We start from the raw sequence: 20,641 nt of genomic DNA on the forward strand, positions 1-20,641 counted from the left end.
TCAATATATTTATTTCTAACTGTACATTTCAAAAAACATGTTTTGAATGAAAAATATCCTTAACGACAAATTTAATGCCATGTTTTCTAAGGCCTCTTTCCTCCCATCTCCAATCTTGTTAATTCTAGTTGCTTGTTACTGCGTAGCTGTAGTGCACATTCCGGGGTGGGGAGGGGGGGTGAAGGGGTTTGGAAAGGGCATCTAGTTCAAGGTTAAGCTGAGATAAAGCCATAACTTGCTTTAGACTTATCTATGTCTATCTCAGCTGTGCGATATGACCCTCTCTTCTTGCTGAGCTGCATTATCTGATTTTGATACTGTGTATCAGCTGACAGACTTCTTGTTGAGCTTTATTCTTGCCACTGTGGTTTCAAAAGATGGCTGCAATGAAGTATGGACAAATATTTAGCAAACCTAAGGAAATTTGGAAATAATTTTACTAGACAGTTTTATAGTAAACTATTTGACAACAATTAGTAGTTTTCAAATACAAGAGTCAGCTAAACTTGCTTTTTTGTAATAAGTGCAATTATTCTCAGTGAAATTAAGGTGTCATTAATTTCCAGTTCATTCTTAACAGTGTCTTGCTATTTTTATGTTATTCCAGACTATTTTAAATCGACTGTGCTGTTTGAAGTGCCCTGTGAAACATCTTCAAAAGTAACCAACCGGAGAAACAACAGGAGTGCAAGTTAAGGTAGGAAAAATCAGCAGCAGAAGAAGAAGCTTTAGGGCCTTTATTTAAGACAGCCAAACACTGTCTTAAGAGCAGGAGATAGCTAGAAAGTGTGGAGCATGTTTTGAGAAGATTTCAGCTGAATTCTGGAACTAACAGGTAATGATATTATCCAAGCCACCAAACTTCAAGAGGCTTTCAAAGGTTTCGGCTTTGGCCCGCTTCAGTGCAAAAGCAATTATGTTGATTCTAGAATACTTTCGACTTCCTGCATTACAGAAACAGCTAACAGTGCTCTACCACTAAAGACTGATTAGAGCTTCAAGCTTCAGCTGGAATGGGTCCAGAGATGCTTACATCTGGTTTTATGCTTCAGTGACCACTGAGTCTCAGTAAAGAAAGGTAACAGTTTGGATTTTGATCCTGTTCTACTCTTGTACCATAACTGTTGAAAGAAATCCTTGTCTTCTGTCTCCCACCAACCATTCTAAAATGTCATCTCCTAAGCACGTGTTTATTTATGAGAACAGCTTCAAAGGGTTTAAATTTTGTGTTCAGAACAAAGGACACTGAGTTTACCAGTAGATTCGACTTATGTTGCTTCTGCAGCACCCATACCTGACATGCTTTGTCAGAGCTTCTGATCTATAAAATGTAAAAGTTATACCAGAGAACAACCATGGGCCCAGAATACCTTAACTGTAAAATATTTGCTTCTGTCTGATTTGCTTTATTCAATTTCTTTGATTAAGCCTTATTAAAGGATAGTTAGGTCATCATTACAAATGTTATGCAATATGCAAAATCTGTAGGTTTTGTTATTCCACTACCTTTCTGATGGCAAAAATAAATTTTCCTAAAACAAGACTAAAAATTATAGACTACCCCTGCTCTGTTTTTCATTCAGCATCTAAATATTCAAGGTAATCCAAAGCTTAACTCCACACACTATGAAAACTACCATTTAAAATTAATTTATGTTTAAAATGACCTATAAAACCTTTCGTCTAAACCTCGGTTGAGATATCAGTTGCTTAAATATATTCAACACATTTAGCAGAGTCCTATCACCTCTCCTGTTCTTATTTAATTAAGAATTACTTTTGCCAGCCACAGGAGAATCACAAGAGCTTTCTTTTGAGTTATTCACAAAGTGGTAAAATAACACATGCAGATACAGCAGCTGACAACATAAGCAGGGTCAGTATTAGGACAAACTGGCCAAAAAGAGCAGCTTTTGGCATAATTTTAATCAGTCCTTGGGTGCATGAAATGTCATGGAGTTTCATATGAAATGAAATTATCCCTTTCTCTTAGCTTATTTCTGTTCCAACTAATCCTCTAACTCTTTATTAAACATTATCTTTACCATCTGCTCTGGGTGAATGTTCAACACCTTGCAGAAGAACTCTGGGCTGATTGGTTTTTATGGGCAACATGATCTGAGTTTTATGCACATATTTAGGATTATGTCAAGGACAAAGAGGATGAATAATCCATTAACTGTAATAAGCAAGAACCCGTATCAGTGCAGCTAGAACATGTGTTATGTCTCAAAAGCAAAAGATGAATTAGAGATATGTGGATCATAAAATACCCATAACCCAGGACCCTCTCTATACTAGGACATCATTTCCATACATACACACTCCACTAAGCAGCATTTCTGGAAGTGACGTTTCAGTCTTGATGAATCAGACTTTTAGTGCTGAAATGGCATTTCCAACCCTACAACATGCAAAGAAATAGCTCCGCTGAACTGGACATTGCCTCTAACACGGAACAGATGGCAGCAAAATATCTGCCCCATGCATATGTCTGTCAGCCACATCTATATGGTCAATAACAGAATGTTACTCTATTTTCATATTTTTTTGTAAGCCTCTAAAATAAATTATCAAGCAACTGCTACCATTTAAAATCACAGTCTAAAAATTTACATTTAAAAAAGTAATTGTCAAAGGTTAGTCAAATGTTGCTATCACTTAGATCCAGTTATTGCTTCCAATCTTTGATAACAACAAACATTAAAATAACATTATCACTATTAATCATAATATTTAGTGTAATGTGTATCATCCTACCAAGACCTCATTTGCCTCAAAACACATAATTCTAAGAGTTTGGTTCCTTGCTCACAACATTTCATGTAATTACTCACCTCTTTCACCTTTACGCATCTGTTGCAATAATTTGTCTTCCTTTGGCTAACCTTTCAGACCAAAGTATTTACCCTCTCTTCCACTATAAAGGTTTATGATCCCATAATGAACAACAATTATGATGGTATCTGATCACAGTGTGTATATTAATGGCAGAAAATATCTGACAATATGTCTTTACTCATCTCCTTGCAAAAGGTTTGCGCCAGGTATCCCTGCAGTATGCTCTAAGATATAATGACAGACTACTCTTCTAAACATTTTCAGCAATTTGCAGAGAATTATTTGACCCACAGTGAGCAGTATACTTCACTGCTATATCATTCTATACATAAAGGGAAGGATCGAGGTTTTTTACTGATGTAAGGATTCTGTTGATTTCAGCAGACCTAGCTTAATTTAAGTCAACAGTGTGGTCTATAGAATTGGTGCCACGGTAAGGACTCTGAGAGAGGTACACTTTACTGACTACTGGATATGCTGGTACAGACTATGAGGGTTGTCCACCTGAGAGCTTTGACTAGTAACAGAAGGTTGTATTAAATCCTGGTATTCAAACCTCAGTACTCTACATTCTTAGGCTGACCAGGGGCCTTGACTTCTTTACCTGCTCCTCTAGTACCCACTATGGGCAAAACAAGTAAGAAGAGAACCACTGAAACTTTCTGCCAGGTACTGTGCTTCAGACCACTGCCCTCATAGCTCATTGGATTAGAGGGAGATCAGATTGGACCCTAGCTCAATTATTTTATGGAAACCTGCTCAAGTTGCATACCCTAATCTAAATCTCAAGTGTGCTAGGCAGGAGATGAAAATCTACACAATAGTTGCATAGCTCAGGTTCTTGGTAAACTTATTTTTCTAAACTTCAAGACTGGTGACCCGCTTAGAAGTACAACCTGTTAATTAAAAAAGAATAATAGAGCTAAAAGAGCCCAAAACATCATTATATTAAATGGCAAACAATAAGCTAGTATCTTCCTCTCCAAGTCCTCCAGCTATAGGCAGCATTCAGTGGTAGTAATAGGTAGGCAAGGAAGGATCCAGATACCAGGTGCAACAACGCATATTTCTTTCCTCTCTCCCTTTTCCTCTGCAGGAGTCCTCCACCCAGGAATAAAACAAAAATTAACATTCCTACTTCATCTCAAACACAAGCACAGAAGCCCTGGGGCGTGAAGAAGGAAGTGAAGGGGAGTGGTATAGAGTCCTTCTACAAGCATTTCTAGCTGAGATCCCAGACTCTAACTGTCATCATATTTTTGCCCCTGTCAGAACCACACTTCAGTACTTTGGTTAGTTTAAACTTGCAGTCTCCCATATCAGATTTAAACAGCCAGTGCATTCTTCAGTTAAGTCTATTATAACTTGGAATCCTTCTGTTTAATGGGAATATGTATGTACCAGTGGAATAAATATAACATAATACGGCACATATTCTGAGTGTTGTCTACATTTCTGTAGTTAAGCATGTTTATGTCACAGAATTTCTCATGTAAATAATTGGTTGCTTAATACACACATAGAGTTCTTCATAGACTAACTAGTCTTTGTGAATCCCCCAATTCAGCACACAAACACTATTACTAAACGAAAATCTTCTGAATAAAGGTATACATAATATTCAGAGTAAATCCCATTTATGATAGGATACTTCTAGAGAGAGAAAAATGGGTTCCAAACACTGAAGTCTGGTCAGGGGTCTAGGCCACTCACCAGAAGGCCACTCCTATCAGCTCTCATCCTAACCACTCAACTTCAAAGACTCTTTGAAAGTACAACATGGAGTTACTTTTTTCCTGCTGTTACTTCCATTAAACCTATTCATATGAAAGAAATTAAAGTTACTTTTCAGGTATGCCTGTTGAAGAGTGCCAATTTTCAACCCAACGGGAATTTTAAAACAGAAGATAAACTTAGTATTTATTCTTATGTAGAAAGTGTCTCTCCCTTCCCCAAATCTTGTTTACATACATACATACATGCAGGATTTACCTGAGGTAGAAGGACAGTGGGAGAGGTAGAAGAACCATCTCCAAAATAAAAACCTTGAAAGTATAAAAAGAGGAAAGCAAGAGAGTTATGTAAAGTGTTAAAGGGAAATAAAGATTTTATACATACCTTAACTGTTAGCATGAGTAATACACAAAATGGATTTGGTTTAGGTTATCAGCTTTTATCCAGATTATCCAGACAATCAGCATCTGGTTTAAGTCCCCTATGTAACCATCTGTAGTAATGTCACATGAAGGATTAGCCTTATCTGACATTTGTAATGAATATATGGATAGAAGGAGAGGAAGGAGTGTGAAATGGAGTGCACTTGTTAAAACTTAAAATCAGGTGAAACCACATCTATTTGCTGATTCTGATAAAAACTGTGGGGTTTTTTAACTTTTCAAGCATTAGTGTATGTATTAAAAAAGCAACATATCCTCACTGTTTTTTTAAAGAAAAGCAGGCAAATTGAAAAAAAATAATATATTTTTATGTTTGACCTTTTAAACATAACTAGAACATTAAATAAAAATAAAGTCTAATTCTTCATGTTCAGTTATGACAGATGGGTGTGATCACAAAAACATCAAAGGCAGGCTTACCCTAATCCTGTATAGTGGTAAGTGCCTCCTGAAAGGTCCTGAGTGCCTTCTAATCCTACTGAGGATAGGCTGCAAGTGCATCAAGAGGTAATGGGAGTAAGTAACAACGGTAATAGTGGGCTTTCCTATCCATAGGAGGAACAATACATATCAAAAAGATCTGATGTTAGGAAATAACCAGATTTATCTAAACATAGAGATCAGAAAGTGAGAAGATGTGTGTTTATTTTCCACTCTTCATAAGCTATATATTGTATGTATAGTATGGCCTTAGGCACAGAGCATGTGGCTCTAATTCAGAAAATCTGGCTTCTCTTCCAGGCTCTGTTAGCTGCACAATATTGCACAGTGCCCCAGGCCAGTATCTTGGCATCAGTGTCTTCTTTCCACAAATGAGAATAAAGAGATCCTATGAATAAAATGAGAATAAAGGATCCTATAAACTTGAGGCAGGTAGCACTACCTTTGGAAGAACAACTGAGTTGGAATGACCGTCGATCAGGTCAAGTCCACCAAGAAAAATCTTTTCATCCTAAAATGGCCAGGTGAAAGGTCTAAATGAAGACTGGGCTGAGCGTTTTGAGGCTAGGTGATATGAGAACATAGTAAATAGTACTGCAGTGGAGTGTGGCAGCTAAACAAACAAGGTATATTGTGACAATGCCAACCACTCCTGCCCAGTTTAAAACAAGCCTGCTAAGTCAGGCAGCACAAGTACCTTACACAAAGTGACAGATGATATCTAGGGTAGCTTAAGAACTAAGCCTCAGCCAGTTTTATCTCATCTCAGTGAAAATCTAGGATGACTCCTATTGGTCATGTAAGACATGAATATCTCATTTCCTTTGGTGAAATGGCCACAATTAATAGCTGATATTAAAAAAATGCTTCTTTATATGTGTATTATTAGATGTCACATGTCCATGAGGTAGCTCAACGCTTTTTTTTTTTCAGATATCCAGATACTGCTGTTACCAGATAGAATGTCACTAATGACTACATTTTATAAATTTGTGTGAGACATTTTTATAGCACATGCTGTATTGGCACCATTGCCCAGTACTGCATGCAATTACTTTGTTGTTGCTGTTGTTGCTGAGGGCCAAGCTCTAACAAATTAAATTTAGAGAAGGGAAATAGGCTTATATGCAAATGGAATTAAATGCTGACACAAGGATAAAACAGCACTGGATTTAGACAGGGCTCTCCCCCCGACTTTCTAACCAATCATTAGATTTAAATTGAGCAGACAGATTCATCTTTGATTTAACTCCACTATAATCAATGGAACTGCAGCAGGGATGAACCTGGAGCAATATGTTTTTGACAGTTTTTATGCAATGGCTATCCAGAATGAAGTAGATGAAACAGATTTTGCTTATAATTTATGAAATTATTTCCCCATCCCCAAATCCCTACATCAAGGAAATTAGTTAGTGCATAAAAATGGATAAAGTAGGCAGCTGCATGCCAAATACCAACTGCTGACCACAGGCTCTGTACCCATAAACCAAAAGCCAAAATATTTATCTTGACTTACCTGTGATCCAGAAAGAACTCCCTAATGGTGTAAGTAGAGCTGGATAATTGCATGGCTTCTTCTCTATATCACTTGCACTGTATAAAAACAATGAAGTACCTTTAGTGTTTCTATAATATTTGAATCACAATAATTGCTGAATTTAGAAAATTATGTTCTTTGGTGATCTATAGAAGACCTAAGAAGAATAATGACTGTTGGTCTGATCACTGAATTAGATGAGATCCATATTTCAGTAAACTTTTAGAACCCCTGTTTGCATTTTGTGCCTTTATTACATGACTGCTCCTATACATGGGTTCCTTTCTTACCTGTCTCCACTGGCACTTCTTGTGGAAAGAATAAATTGTTTATCAAAATACTTTGTAAGTTAATGTAGGACCAAAGGACTCTGGCAACATGCACTGTATATGGAACTAATGAGGAACCAGGGATCATTGCTTGTACCAATCTGACAGACCCTGATTTTTTTGGCACCTTGTTTTTGGCACCTAATCCTCTTTCATTTTTCTCTCTCTCTCTAGTTTTTCATTGCTTCTTTTCAGCTGACAGCTCATTGCTTATTCATTTATTCATGGGTCTTATTTTTTTGGTTTTGAGGAATCTTTATTCAATGGTAAATTCAGAGGAATTATAGTTTGTTATTCTGCACAGCCACTTCTCTGTATTAAAGCCATCAAATGATACAGAGAACTTCTGTACAGGCATGAATTTTCACCCTTATTGTGTCACAGTTTTCACTCTTACCTTACTTTCTCCCACATAAACAAAGTTCTAGCTTCTTTTTCACTGTAGAAATAGATATAATGCTATCTTAGGTAACTGCTAATGGTTAACCACCCACATTTGAGGGAAGCGTAACAGACTTCCTATTGGCTCCTATGACATAGTCACCATCAGCCAGAGTTTGCAGATGATCTGGCTGAAATGTTAGAGTAGTACGTGCTTTTTACTTTGAGGCCCATGGAGCCCCTGGGTCCACAGTAGGTAATTAAGAGAATATTGTCAAGAAATAAGTCCGTGCATTGAAAACATTTGTTAACTGCTACAGTAGAGTTATCCTCAGCTGGCAGAGTGGCCTTGGGACTACAGTTTCTCTAGGCAAAAACAGCAGAGCAGACAAATTTCAAAACACAAAACTTATTTCACAGCAAGACTCACTTCAGATCAAATAGCCTTAGCAAAGTATCAATTTCCTTTGTACACCTTGGCTTCCATATATAAAAACAAGAGGTAAGAATCAAACAAGACAAGTATCTAGCATTGCACTTAAATTGATGGGATTACTGATCTTTGTTTACATTTGCTGTTCTGTAGTAAATCACTAGGGACATAGCAAAACAGTGCTTCTCAGTAATATTATACTAAACAAAGGTGCTAGAATCAGGTCTGAAGCACACACAAACTTTTTTCCTTTCCTCAAACATATGTATTTCCTTCTTCCCAACCCATGAAGAAAGAAAAAACAAAAAAAGAGATATTTGCTACCAACGCATTTTGCTTACTGGAGATTTTTGAAAGCATAATCAGAATTACTTTGGCAACATGCAGTCCTATCAAAATATAAACAACTAAGAGAATTACTGTGGTATCATGTATTTTAATGAAAAGCTAGTTCCAAAAAAAAATTTAACTAAATTATGAGATAAGCCAACAAAAAGTGAGGAAACCAACTGATTTCATAATACACATCCAGCTTTAAAGAGAAAGATAAAATACTGCCTTTGCAAGTACATAACTGTATAACTTACAGGAAAATTAAGATTTTACAGTTCAGCTACTAGTATTTTCCAGAACATGAAGCATGAAAGCCTGAGTATTCCCCTTTTTTCAAGTTTTTACCCTGTTCATATTTGTTACCACCTTCCCATCATTTATGTTTCACTGATTTCAAAACACAGAAAATGGTCCATCAAAATAAAACATTTTCTAGATGTTACAAGCTGTATTACAATCCTTCTAAATTTTCACCATGGAAACTAGTCATTTTCAAGTAGTACAACTTTATGCTTACTTTCTGGAGTTCTAAACATTTTGTTCTAAACATTTAGTGATTCGGTATGGTCTGGTAGTAGCATACCCTAGAGTAGTCATTCTTATGTGAAGAAAGCAGAGTTAGAGATGGTAACTAATATTACCATGAATTCAGGGGTCCAAGCAAAACTAAGGTACAGTCTCTTACTTAAGAAGTCAAATCTGCATTAAACTGCCCCTTTGAATACTACTAATATTAGTATAAAAGTTTTCAACTCAAGCATTATAAGCATTTTTTTTTCTAATCTTTCAACAGATGAAAAACAAAGAGCATTTTAAGGAGTGAAACTTGCATCAGGTCTTACATCCAGGAAAAAAACTTGCTGGATTACTATCAGCCTCATAGAGTAACATTAACAGCTTGCCTTGAAACTTGAAAAGGTAAGTGGTCCATTAGTTTTTAGATCTTTCTTCTACTCTAGCTTTGAATTTCTCCTTTTTGCCTACCAAAATAAGCACACTGATTTCTCGTTGCAAGAATGTTATTCTCCATGTGTTTCTTATGTCTGTAAAGAATCAGTTTCAAAACCAGTTAGGGCGTTCAAACTGAAAAGAGGCTGTGCATATAATGAGTTAATCATTTCCCTGACATATTATAGGGGTTTACATTGAAATAATAAATAAAATTAATCTATTTAGTACTCTTTAAAATGCCTTTCAGTTCTGCGGAGTGACTGGCTGCTGTTCAGTGCAATCTCCCTGCGGCTCTGGAGCCCCCTGCCGTGATGTGAATATGTACCTGCCGATGCCAAGGCGACAGGGGCGGCTGCCTTTGCCTGGGCCCTTCATCGGGAAGAGCTGGCTAAACAAACCCACAGTTGCGAATGGTGCTCAGCGCTCAGATGGACATACCATCTTGTGCCCTGAATATTCCCTCTTCATTTTTCCCCAATGCTAGAATCTTCTCTCAGTCTCTCTCCCAAACTAAATGATGTTCCTAAAAAAAGTTTTATATGCCTTTGGTTAGAAAGTAGTAAAACAGAGAGTCAGAAAAGAGTCTTTTATACAAAACAAAAGAAAACAAAAAGGATCCAAAATATTCAAGTATGTAATCATCATAGTAATCAAATGAATATCCAAAATAAAAGTCGATAATGGGTGCATTGTGAGAAACTGCCCCATTAACTGGTGAGCAGCCACAACACAAACAGAAAAAACAAATACAAGGAATCATCCAAACACAGAATCTGAGAACTATTCAGTGAAAGCATTCTACCACCTCTAATATGATGAAACATCCAGCTTGCAAATACAGAGTCCAAACAGTGCAGGGAAAAAAGTTAGTTACATTTTTAACTCAAGTTAAAATGAACCATTGGATGGCACTGAACTGTGAAACAGGAGAATCTGGATTCTGTTTGCCGTGCTGTGTCTGACTTGTTATGAAATCTGAAGGGGTCGCTACATGACTCTCTGCCTCAGTATCCTTCATTCCTATTCTCAACTCCGGTCAGATACAGAAGGTATGGATCAGTTCTCACAGTGGGTATATCTATGCCAAAATCAGAAGAGTGACAGAGGAATGTGAGTGAAAACATTCCCAGGCTAGCTTTACTCTCACTGGCCCACTCAACTATCCTAGTGAGATTTTAGTTGCCTCAATAAGCACTCAGGATGTTTGGCAGATTTCTGCATCCTGTCCATGTTTCCTGTCAAAGTACCTTGATGAAGCTTCTTTCAGCTGTGCCTGCCAGTCCTTCCCTCTCTCCACTTAATTACAGTGTGCAATAGTCACTTCCTATAGGTGGCACCTGGATCTCAACTGGATCTTTAGGTACCACTTTACAACACATAAAATTAGGTGCTGCTGAAATACAAGCAACTTTCTTGCAGTGATGGTTTGTTGATGAACTAGCCCTGCCTTTCTTCAAATTTGGTGTTTAGAAGCATCTCCTGCAATTCTGAGTAATTCATGCCCCACCTGCCTAAAGTGCAGATCCCTGCACTCAGTGTCCTGAGCCTCAAAGAGCCAGTCCGTGCCCTCTACAGCCAGCTCTGCCCTGCAGCACAGACACATACCTGTAACATGCCAGGTGGCAGATGTACTGCCTCATTGACTCCTTGTGCAAGCACTCCAGCAGCCACTGCACAGGTGGTTGGTTAATGCCAACAATATGATGCATATTTCCTGTGCTGAGGGGAACTGCATCTTTCAGGAATTGTATCAGGCTCTGGCAAAAAATAATACAGCTAGGGAGAACATATTTCAATATGAGTGAGCTAATTATAATTTTGGCTCCTAAAGCTTTTTAACAGCCAAAATATAAAGTCCAGCTGGCATGTCCTTCCGCCTGCCTGAAGGAAATAATCCCAATTTATAGCATAATCAAAAAACATGTTTCCATATTTTTGGGGTTTTATAAGTTACTGCCAATACATCATCCTATGGAAAAGCCTCAGATTGCTTTCCAAGTGATGGAGTGCCAGGAAGAAAAAGTTTCAATGTATACACATTTTACTGCCTCTACACTGGTTTAAAAAGCACACAGGATTGCCTGGCTGGAAGTGAGGGGGAAAGACAGATCAGTCAAGTAAGGACTTTGTGAATCACATAGCCCTGTGCAATTAAGGGGCCATTGTTAATTTTCAGATTGTCATAAATCCATTGGAGAATTTGAGACAATTCAAAAACCAATTACAATAGAATGAAGAGGGGATTGGGCAATCAGCTGAAATGAAATCCAGCCCACAGAAACAAAATGTTGCAAGAAATCAACCCTGAAATATGCTGGGAGAATAAAAAGCATATGGAATTGAGCAACTGCGCACGTATAGTCTTTTAAAGATCAAGGTTATTTGGTATGAAGGCAGAGGGTGTTGCATACTCTGAACACTGTTTTGCTAAATACATTGGGTCTTACTTGTTTCAGTCAATTATATACTAAAAAATGTTGAAACTACCACAGATGTACAGGAAAGCAGCTGTATGGTTTTCACTCACTATACCTGTAGTAATAAATAAATAAATATGTTTCAGAAAAATACTATAGCACTACTTGCCCTGAAATAGTATTTTGAGCATGCACCTGCAAGGGCAGATAAATTTTTCTACATCTCATAACCAAAACACTGCACCACAAATAGCAGTTTGCAATGATCAAAACAGCATTCATATGTCTATTTTTAAGTGATGTTTCTTTAGAGATATAATTACGGTTTTGATTACTTGTGCACTGATGTAAACTAAATGAAACATTCTAGGTTTTATTGAAAAAATGTAAGGGACCAATCCTACAAACTTTATTAAAATGAGTAAGTCTTAAATAATCAACAACATAGACTTCAGCATGGTTCTTTATGTGTGTAAGAAGTTTATGTAGTACCCTACATGACTTAAAGCCTAGACATGTGATCTTGATTAGTAATCTGGCAAACCAAGGATAGGAAACCACATTTACTCTTCAGCTGACAGTCATCTTGTGGGATCCATAGTACTTGAAGTGTTGTAAAGCTTAATGTTGGTTCAAGTTCTGCAACTGGAAGTTGAATAGGGTATGCCTCCTGCCTTCTATGGTACATTATGACTTGAATGCAATTTTTTTTGCCAAACTCATCCACTCTATATTTGTATGCTTGGGTATTCAAATTCCTTCAGTTTAAGTCAACGCTTGCCCAAGCCATCCTGTCTAACACCAGAATCTACATGGAGAGGGCTTTGCTAGCTAAGTGTCTGAAGAAACTGCTAGTTTCAGCATTTCTGCAGTTGCAGAAATTCTGTAATATTTTTTTCAGTAGTTCAAAAATGTGCAAACTTAAAGCATGCTTTGGATGGCAATGAAGACCAAATGGAAGCCTGCCTCTACACACTGCCTGCTACTTCAGCCTTTGACCTTTATAACACCAAACCCTTCAACTGTTCCCTGTGCCTCTCCTCAGCATGCATTACACAATTACACTATAAAGGGTGTAGTTTGAAGTACAAGTGGTTTTTGACCTCCTAGTTCAATCTATTGCTACATTATCATGACATATATAGATCTGTTATAACAGTGAAGCACCTATCAGTCTCCCAGTACTAATACCTAGTTATTTACTAGCAACTACAGCCAGAACCCTGATTTTCTCTCAGGATCCCTGAGGGTTTTCTCTCTTATCAGTTAAATACAAAATTCCATACATCTTTAAACCTTTACTTTCCGGGTATCTTAACTACATGTCCTTTTGAGATAACATTTCCTTGGTAGGGATCAAGTTTGTGGCCAGCCAAAGCTGAAGAATAGCAAGCATTCAGGGACAGGAATCATATAGCAAATTTGCTGAAAAGATTATACAAGTGAGGGCTACTAGCACCATGTGGCAGTGAAAATAGCTTCCTGCATCCAGAAAAAGAAAATACCAGGCCACTGAGTCACATGTTATGGGGTAGTGGAGAGGACGGGGGAAGACAGAATACTCAAAAGCCATCACCGTGACATGGTAGGAAGGAATGGACTGGTTTCCATATGGACAACAGCACCAGCTGGAGCAACCACCCCTAGCACATCAGAGGTCTTAACTGAGGTGAGCTCCTGAGGGAGGATGCAGTTCTCAAGGTCTGGGGCTGCAGGGATTGCCAGGGTCCTCTCCCTGGAGCCGGGGCAGGTGGAGCTAAGTAGTGTGTCTGGCAGTGAAGACAGCCCACATCATCCTGGACTGTATTATCAGCATAATCAGCAGATTGAGGGAAGGGAATAGAGACTCATCACTTGTTACACCACATCTATAATTCTGTATTTGGGTTTGGGATCTCTGCAACTAGAAGGACACCAGTAAACTGGTGAACCACCAACATGGTCAGGGTCAGAATATATATAGGTTTTATATATATACACACATATATATATAAAAGAATTTCATGGATGGTAACTAACTGCAATAGAAACGGCCACAAGCATTTCTTGACTCACAAGAGGCTATAGGCTAGAAAAAAAAAAAATCTAGGTGATATATTTGATGTATATTTTCCTATTTTTCTCTAGTTGAGGTTTTTTTGGGGGGGGGGGTGGTGCTACTGTTAGAAATAGTATACTGGGCTATACAGACCTTTAATGTGATTCAATATGAAGCTTTTATAAAGATTATTTTAAACTGTTTCACTAACATGCCAAGTTTACTATCTCAAATAACCACATAGCATAACTGAAAAGAATCCCAATAATTTAGAGGGGTTTGGATTAGCTCCTGTTTTCCATAAGGAAAGTATGAGGTTCAGGAGACTGGAAGACAAGATGAGCCATAGGAGAATCAATCTGTCGACATGGTCCACAAAAGTCTGAGAACTACCAAATCACTAAGTACTCAAAATTGTGTGCAAAATATGAATAAAATATTGATTTCATTAAAAATGTTAAGGACTACTTAATTCAACAACATTTTATATGTTTGCATATTTATTTCCAAATTTGCATATCTGTTTGCATATATCTTGTAAAGCTGAATGTTAATTATACTTTAAAATCATGTATAAATTGTAACCAAGAATGTTGTATGAATTTTGGAAATAAGAGACACACTCAAGTACCATTAATTATAAACTGCCATTTAAAGCATACTGAAGCAGACCTCATATTGAAAAAATATTGAGCCCTTGACAAATAAAAAAGGCAGCAAGAGTTATTAACTGGTCTAGCTGATTAAATGGCATCTCCTAGTAGCATAGCACAGATTTCTTTTTTTTCTCTTTCTCCCTCCAGATCACGACTTACTTTTACTCAGAAGAGACACATGATAATTTGCTGGTCAAGACAAATATTGCTATATACTGCAAATATGATACACTGGTTTATAATTTCTGTTTAGGGCAATTCTCTTCTTGAAGTTTTCTTCATATATAAATGACAGTCAGTAAATATGTAACAACAGACAAATAAATCTACATGGGTTACTTTAATGGACTATTGTCAATTGAGGTGAGTTGAAGTGATTTTATCACATGCTAATTAGGTTTGTGAAATGATTCTGCGTAATTTAAAGAGCATTTACACAAGGTCAAATCTCAAGAAGCCTCCGAAAACCTAGACTCTCTAAATACACAAGACATGATGATCTGAGTATCACTTAAAGTGGCAATTAGAGACGGTCAGCTTTCTAATGTTTTAGATATAAATCCAAGGTCAGGTATCCCAGTAATCATTAAGAGCCAGGAGCTTCCTAAAAAACTGTTGCTTAAGAATACTGCAAAAGTATTATTTGCTCTTGTGGTTTTGAGATGTGTAGAAGATCCATTAATATTGAAAGAGCAAAATTCAAACTTAGAGCTCAGATAGAGAAGGTCTGGCAAGTTAGTGCAGATCAGTGTTGCCGTCCTTAACAGTTACCTATCTCCGCAAAAGGTTATCCCCTTAAGCAGGGACAGCAAAAAGGTAAAAATCCACACCTCTCTCTAGTCACTCCAAACCTGACATCTTAATTTACATGAACAATGAAGCTGAGTTTGCATTAATCCATCAGGTTGAAATGTATATAAGCAAAGATACAAACTCACATATCTTGTGCTAGCTTTGCCTCAGGGGTGGTAACCAGTGCAAGGAGCAGAATGACAGCCAAGAGCAGTGAAGTCTCAAACTTCTGCATGCTCTATGCAAATAGGACCACCTCCATCAGCTTTAGTGATGTTGCACATACAGATTAAATTTGGCCTGCATAGGTCTGGCCTAACATTGGCATGTTATCAACCATTCACACTCCTTGGTCAAGCAAGGGAACTTTCTTCAAATCTATGGAAACTTCTTTGTGTGATCTGTATTTCCCATTAGAACACTACAGCAAGAGGGAGAGCCAAGACATGCACCACAGAAATACAATTCTGTGGTTACCACTGTGTTAAAGTTTGATTACAGGAAAATAGCCAAAGAGCAGCCACCTTTTACACACAAAACTCCCATGTAATTCTGTGTTCTGTGACACCTATTCTCCCCACACATCCTTTCTTCTTCAGCCCACACTTGAGACTAAGCAAGTGGTTCCATTAGAGGACAGACATACTGTAGCACAGAGGACTATGGTTAACATTTAACCTTGCTTCTACTGCCAGGCAACCACTGTTGACATATGCAGAGTTGAGTTCACTAAATTTTAATAGCCGTGGATTCATGGCATAATATGTCAGTGGTAAAAAGTCAGGATGAATTTTCTTGCTCTCTGAAGGAAAATAATATGAAATCCTATGAGTTTTGACTTTCAGTTTTTCAAGATGTTCTAATTTTTCTTTCCCTTTTCACTAAATAGTCTGGGGAAGGAAAGAAATGCCCTAATTCCCATGACCTTTCATAAAATCACATGCCAACACTTCTAACAGTAACTGATTCTTGGCCTTGGTTCTTTCGCCTGTATCAATCATGTAAGTATTTAAAAACAAAAACAAAAAAACCCACCCGAAAGCACAAATGAACAAAGAGTACTTTTATCAACATGGCTCTGAGTTGTTAGTGAATATTAATTAAACTGTTTAGATCCTTCCTGAGGTCAGGTATATTTTTATATATGCATGTGTGCACAGTAAAGCAAGATAGTAAAGTGTAGAGCTTAGAGAACTTATTTCTTAAAATTAGCAAGCAGCACAGCATTAAGCATGGCTGTATAGAGCAAAAAACTTCCACCATGGTTAAAAATGTAACGACTAAGTTACCAGCCATGTGATGCTTTTCTTCCAATGCTCACGTCCTTCACCTACAACCATAGAACATTTATTTTGAAATAAGGGAAAGCTGTGCTTCTGCTTCTTGAAACTAAGACATCCCTACAGATAGGATAGAAGAGAGGAACCTGGAAGGATGCTGTAACTTTCACAGCTGTAATTTTCCATTCTAATGAGGATCTATAATGAATTACTACAGCACTGGACAGGCAACAAATAGTTCTTCCTCCTGATAGATTACACTCTACTAACAGCAACAGAATGTCATGGTTGAGGCACTAATGAGTATTAGATAACCCATCTGTTTGTAATAGGAGCATTCTGTAGTTCCTGTAATAGAAGGACATCATACTGATATTTTCTTACAGAAGGGTCTAGAACTAGATTTTTTGAAGAATCGGGATCCAAAGGCAGGTCTTTGTTGTAAAAGTGCCAATTGCAAGGACAAGCCAAAATCCTGACTCAATGCTATGCATTCCTCAAACTCTGGTATGACTTTAGATATCTCTGTATAGGATCCACTTCTTTCTCCGAGCTTTCACAATTATAGTTATCTATTTAGGAAAACATGGAAGTAATATGGCAGAATGATCTAAAAAGATTGCAACATATGCTGAACTAACATAGCTCAAACTTTAATTTCTTCTGCTCTTTTATTATGGTTTGCTACTTTGACAGAAAACAGCAACTGTATCAAATTTGGGACTCAGTAACTAATGAGTAGGTGGTAGTGGTATTGGTTAATAATGGTTCAGAAATATTAATAAAGCAATTCACAGTTTGTGTCATCTTTGTTTAATTTTAGTGTAGGTAGGTAATTCTTTAAGGTCTGATAATAATCATTGTAGTTTGGCATAACCAAGACTTGCAAGACAAACAGAGGTAAGCTAATGTCTAACTAAAATATTTTTCTTGATTTTTCAAGACTAATTATCCTCTAAAGTGTTTTAGCAGCAAATAAGCTTCTTAGCTGAATATATCACATCTGCAGCCAACACTTCTTCATTTATGCAAAAAGTACAAATACCAGTGTAGTCGGTGATTTTCGTATGCAGCATGCCTTAGGTGACTGCTTTACAGTATGAAGCAAAAAGTAGAAGACCTCATAAAGGTACTTACTCCTTACTATTTAGCAGTCTTAACTTTCAGTGTGATTCCCAATCAGTGAAAGAAATGGAGACAGAGGAGAAAGAAATGCAATTTTCTCCCTTTTCAAATTACAATAAAGAATAAATACAGAAAAAAAAATGCTGTGAGAAAGTGGAGGGAATTTTTTAGGATGATTGCCATACCTTGTCATTGTAGTCTTATCAATAGACCATATTCTGATGACATTTCGTGAAGAACTGTGCAAAAGTTTCAAATTTTACAGGACATTTTGGTCTCATTGATATTTGTAAAAAAAGGTCTTTACTTATTGCAAATACACCTTTAAATCATTAAAATGTTAGGTAGCTGTGGTTGGAAATGAGCTACTATCTTGTTTTTTCAGGTACTCTACAATGTGTGTCTCCTAGCCTTGGATCCTCTAAAGGTACAAAAAAGGCCACGGGCCTTAAAAGATAGTCCATCAACTTCTGGTCCAGTCTGCCGGCTGTGGTTGTAGCCATGATAAAGTGATCTCAGGCAGAGTCTTCTCTGAACATAACAGTGATCCACAAAGGAAAACATAAGGGTTGTGCTGGTTTTCTGGTTTTATATATTTTACAGGATGCCAAAATTATGTTGTTTTACAAAATGCTTAAAAGTTTATGTTTTGCTTTTTGAAATACAAGGGAGACAAGGTTTTGCTCAGCGCTAACTGGAGGGGGTGGAAGTGCTGAACCTTTGTCATTTTTTTTTTCTCTCACAACTGTTGTTGCTCAGCATTTGAGGCATACTGAATATACTTGTTATGCTTCTTATGAACTTGAAGACAGCATTTTATATAGTGTATTATCAATTACTCCTGCTGGCGGGGTAAGGTCAAGGGACCTGCATGGGAGATTCATTTTTTAGGAAAAAAATGGCAAGATGGACGTCATCAGATTTCAATGGATGTGATTAATAAAATAACAGCTATGTACCAACTGACCAATAAAAGGGAAATGCAAGCTTTCTTAGGCATTGTGGGTTTATGAGGAATGTATATTCCAAATTACAGTCAGATTCTCTATCAAGCGACCTGGAAAAAGAATGATTTTATATGGGGTCCTGAGCAACAACAAGCCTTTGAATAAATTAAAGAGGAAATAGTTCATACAGTAGCTCTTGGGCCGGTTCGGACAGGACAAGATGTTAAAAATGCGCTCTACATCACAGCCAGGGAGAATGGCCCTACCTGGAGTCGGCAGAGAGCACCAGGGGAGACTCAGGGTTGACCCCCAGGGTTTTGGAGTCGGGGATATAGAGGATCTGAAGCCCGTTATACTCCAACAGAAAAAGAGATCTTGGCAGCATATGAAGGGGTTCGAGCTGCTTTGGAAGTGGTTGGCACAGCTCCTCCTGGCACCCCGACTGCCGGTGCTGGGCTGGATGTTCAAAGGGAGGGTCCCCTCTACACACCATTCAACTGATGCCACATGGAGTAAATGGATTGCATTACTCACACAATGGGCTTGAACAGGGATCCCCAGCTGCCCAGGAATACTGGAAGTGATCAAAAATTGGCCTGAAGGCAAACATTGTGGAATGGTGCCAGAGGAAGAGGTTACACGTGCTGAAGAGTCCCCACCATATAATAAACTACCAGATAACGAGAAGCAATATGCCTTGTTTACCGAGGGGTCCTGTCGCATTGTAGAGAAACATCAAAGGTGGAAGGTGACTGTGTGGAGCCTCACACAACAGGTTGCAGAAGCTGCTGAAGGAGAAGGTGAATCAAGTCATTTTGCAGAGGTGAAAGCCATCCAGCTGGCCTTAGATATCACTGAGTGAGAAAAGTGGCCAGTGCTCTACCTTTATAGTGACTCATGGATGGTGGCAAATGCGCTGTGCAGGTGGTTACAGCAGTGGAAATAGAGCATTTGGCAGTGTAGAGGCAAACCCATCTGAATTATGGCAAGATATTGCTGCCCGGGTAGAGAACCTGGTTGTGAATGGTCAAGTAGATGTATGTCATGTAGATGCTCATGTACCCAAGAGCCGAGCCACTGAAGAACATCAAAACAATCAACAGGTGGATCAAGCTGCTAAGATTAAGGTGCCTCGAGTGGATTTGGACTGGCAACATAAGGCTTGCTGGGCCCATGACTCCTCAGGCCATCAGGGAATGGATGCAACATATAGATAGGCTCGTGACCGAGGGGTGGACAACCATGGACACTATTGCACAAGTTATCCATGAATGTGAGACATGTTGCAATCAAGCAAGCCAAATGGTTAAAATCCCTTTGGTATGGAGGACAATGGTTAAAATATAAATACAGAGAGGCCTGGCAGATTGATTATATTATGCTCCTACAAACTCGGCACAGCAAATGTTATGTGCTCACAATGGTGAAAGCAGCCACCGAATGGTTGGAACCATGCCGTGCCCCATGCCACAGCCCAGAACACTATTCTAGGCCTTGAGAAGCAAGTCTTGTGGCAGCATAGCACCCCAAAAAGAACTGAATCAGATAATGAGACTAATATCAGAAATAATCTCATAGACACTTGGTGCAAAGAACACAGCATTGAGTGGGTATATCACATCCCCTGTCATGCATCAGCCTTTGAGAAAATTGAGCAGTACAATGGCTAAAAACTACACTGAGAGCAATAGGTGCTGGAACTTTCAAACATCAGGACATGCATTTAGCAAAAGCCACCTGGTTAGTCAATACTAGAGGATCTGCCAATCACTTTGGCCCTGCTCAGTCAAACCTTCTATGTACTGTAGATGGGGATAAAGTCCCTGTAGTGTGCATTAAAATATGATGGGGAAGACAGTCTGGGTTATTCCTGCACTGGGTAAAGGTAAACCCATGCATGGAATTACTTTTGCCCAAGGATCTGGGTGCACTTGGTGGGTAATACAGAAGGGCAGGGAAG

The 20,641-nt window shown here is 38.2% G+C and overlaps 1 long non-coding RNA gene across 1 annotated transcript in view; it reads right to left on the minus strand.

Moving 5' to 3' along the window:
- Nucleotides 1–5,475: 5,475 nt before the first annotated feature.
- LOC141926837 (uncharacterized) overlaps nucleotides 5,476–20,641 on the minus strand; it is a 38,801-nt gene continuing 23,635 nt past the window's right edge. Inside the window, exons 2-3 of the long non-coding RNA XR_012624219.1 lie at nucleotides 6,979–7,055; nucleotides 5,476–5,507 (exon numbers count right to left, since the gene is read on the minus strand). This is a non-coding gene — a long non-coding RNA (uncharacterized LOC141926837). The remainder of the gene's footprint in view (nucleotides 5,508–6,978; nucleotides 7,056–20,641) is intronic.

The sequence above is a fragment of the Strix aluco genome, chromosome 8, assembly GCF_031877795.1.
Source record: "Strix aluco isolate bStrAlu1 chromosome 8, bStrAlu1.hap1, whole genome shotgun sequence".
Taxonomy (NCBI): domain Eukaryota; kingdom Metazoa; phylum Chordata; class Aves; order Strigiformes; family Strigidae; genus Strix; species Strix aluco.